This window comes from Chanodichthys erythropterus, chromosome 4, assembly GCF_024489055.1.
Source record: "Chanodichthys erythropterus isolate Z2021 chromosome 4, ASM2448905v1, whole genome shotgun sequence".
Classification (NCBI taxonomy): Eukaryota; Metazoa; Chordata; class Actinopteri; order Cypriniformes; family Xenocyprididae; genus Chanodichthys; species Chanodichthys erythropterus.
Window position 1 is genome coordinate 26,240,770 of NC_090224.1, and position 2,739 is coordinate 26,243,508.

The following is a 2,739-nucleotide window of genomic DNA, read 5'->3' on the forward strand; positions in this document are numbered from 1 at the left end:
TGGTGTGTACCACTTTAAATATAAATGAGCTGCATATCCCCGCCCTGCCTTTGGATGAGGGCGTAAACAGTCGGTAGAAGCAGAATGGCTGAGAATGAGAGACCCGCTGTTTTGAATGGCATTCAGCTGTACATGTTTGAACCGGAATCAGATCCAGATGATGAAGAGACTCCGGCAGAAGAAAACAATTGAGAATGGAGCAGGATGTCTCTGAATGGTTATTTGATACATTTATGTACTTATAGAGTTTTAATTGCGCCCCTTTTGCAATTATGAATGTGCAACACACACACAAACACACACACACACACACACACTGTGATTAAATTATATACACAGACATTCTACGACGATGACAACAACTTTAGACGCATTTGTTATTGAATTGGCTGACATCGACTGAAATGACTATTTGCTCAAAAAAACATTAAATACACTTACTTCTTCTGGAGGTGACGTTGGATCGCGAACAGTAGGCAACGATCCACACTTGAGGATTAACTTTGAAGCAAGACCTGCTTTGAATTGACCCTCGTTCTCAAAACAGTCAGTCAAAAAATGATTCGCGCAAACATAAACGTATTTTTTGGGATTTTGAGTGGCGCCTTTCCTTCGTAAATAAAATCCATCCACTGCATTTTCAGTGGCTCTGATGTCGGAAGTAAGTGAAAACTACTATGTTCATTATTACATCCCACAACAGAACACCTATGTTTCTTAGGAGACATTACCGGCTGTCGTTGAAACAATGGAGGATGGTTGACAGATCACTGACGGCGGGGTCTATGCCAAAACCAGATTGTCAATCAAACCACGTGGGTGGGGCTTAGCGCAATTCTACGTCACAGTGAGAGCAATCTTAGAACAGGGCGTTCTGAGACAGTGCTTATGAATTATAGAGATTGTAAAAAAACCACTGGGTGGATTTTTCTCATTCTAGGGTGGTTTTGCTCACACACTGCCAACACACATTTATGGTCAAACAGCATGTAAAAGTGAATTTTGCATAATAGGTGCCCTTTAAAACAACGAACCACAACCAAAGACAGAAACAGCTCACTATAAATAGACAGAGGCTGCGTCCGAAACCGCCTACTTCTCTACTATTTAGTAGGGGAAAAGCAGTAGGCAAGCGATTAAGTATGTCAGAAGCAAAAAGAGTAGGCGAAAATTACCTAGGTGACGTAATAATTCTCGCAAGATTCGGCCGTGCGCCTACTTAAAGTGCGTCCGAAACCGCCTACTTACCTACTATATAATAGGGGAAAAGCAGTAAGCGAGCAATTAAGTATGTCAGAAACCTCAGTAATCATAAATGAGTAGTCGAGGAGTTCCCGGATGGCCTACTACTTCCGCCCAGATTCTGAAGTATTCCTCGATAGATACTTTTCTATCCCAGGAGGCCACGGGAGAGGATACGTCATAATCAAACACTTGAGAAAAGCGACGTGGATGCTGTTAAATGTATTGAAAACCAAAAACACATTTGTTGAACTACTGTAGAGTAAACTGCTGAATGTGTGAAGATGCTAGACACTATAGTTGTGACATTACTGTAACACACTATTTATTATCTATTATGTAGATAACGGGATCTCTAGTAAACACACATAACTTAATTCTCCGAATTGGAATTACATATTCTAAACCATATACTTCTTAAAGATGCTTATTAAATGTTTATTTAACCTCTGACAGGAACATCTTTAAGTATTATGACTTATGAGTGATGGATTATGTATTATGAGTGATGTGTTTGTGCTGTTATTCACTGTTGTCAACACTGCTTAAATTACATGAATGAAAATAATGTAAATAAATAAATTTACAGTAACTACACATACTTTTAATCTATTTTATTTGTCCATTAGTACTGTTAATAAATTAAGGAACATTTGTGTTGGATAAGAAGTGAGTTAACACATCAACATGTGAATGTAGATTTGAGCACATAAATCTCAGGAAACTTGTCTGATGTTACAGAGACAGATGATCACGTGTGTTTATCAGGTAGAGGAATGATGCCATCAAAAGCTTTGGGTGAGGATACTACAGAAATGAATACAAAGTCTATTTAAATCTAAAGTCTATTTTATTTTAATTATTGGAATTTAAACAGACTTATTACAGCACTTTTCTGGCTCTTGATGTCTGTATGTTTGCTGCAGAGCTTTTGTGGAGCAGGACCTGCAAGGAAAGCTGACGACGGCATTTGTTAGAAATAAAGAGGAAAGCCTGAAACAAAATATAAAGTAAGATCATTTTGTTATTTCTAAAACAGAAATCAAATGACACTGTGCTGTTAAAATGGCTGCTTTTGTATTTGTGCATTATTGTAGGATGTGAATGTCCTCAGACTGGTGTGAGCACTGAGGATGGAGAGCCACAGCAGATCCTGGGAATGGTTCAGTGTCATGGACTAGACCTTCCATCACTCCTCCTTTCAAGTGACTCAATCAAGGGCACACTGGAGGAGACGCTGCACAGATCAAACCAGCAAACCTTCTGCTGACCAGCTCAGTGGTTAAGCCCACCACACCACAAATGTAATGAAGCTACAACAAAAATTAGCAAGTAATTGTAAAAATATGAAAGGAAATATGTCAAGAAACAGAATGCTGACATGAATTAATTGTAAAATGTTTTAATCTGCTGATGGAGAACACATGAATGTTTGCAGCAGCAGATTGTCCCGCACATCTTCTCCCACTCCTGCTTCAAGGTTGAGGGGTTTAGGGG

General features: G+C 39.0%; 1 long non-coding RNA gene across 1 annotated transcript; it reads left to right on the forward strand.

Moving 5' to 3' along the window:
• Positions 1–1,944: 1,944 nt before the first annotated feature.
• On the forward strand, positions 1,945–2,399 carry LOC137018796 (uncharacterized). The gene is made up of 3 exons (XR_010894943.1): positions 1,945–2,040; positions 2,169–2,252; positions 2,340–2,399. It is a non-coding gene; the product is annotated as an uncharacterized lncRNA (long non-coding RNA).
• The last annotated feature ends 340 nt before the right edge of the window (positions 2,400–2,739 follow it).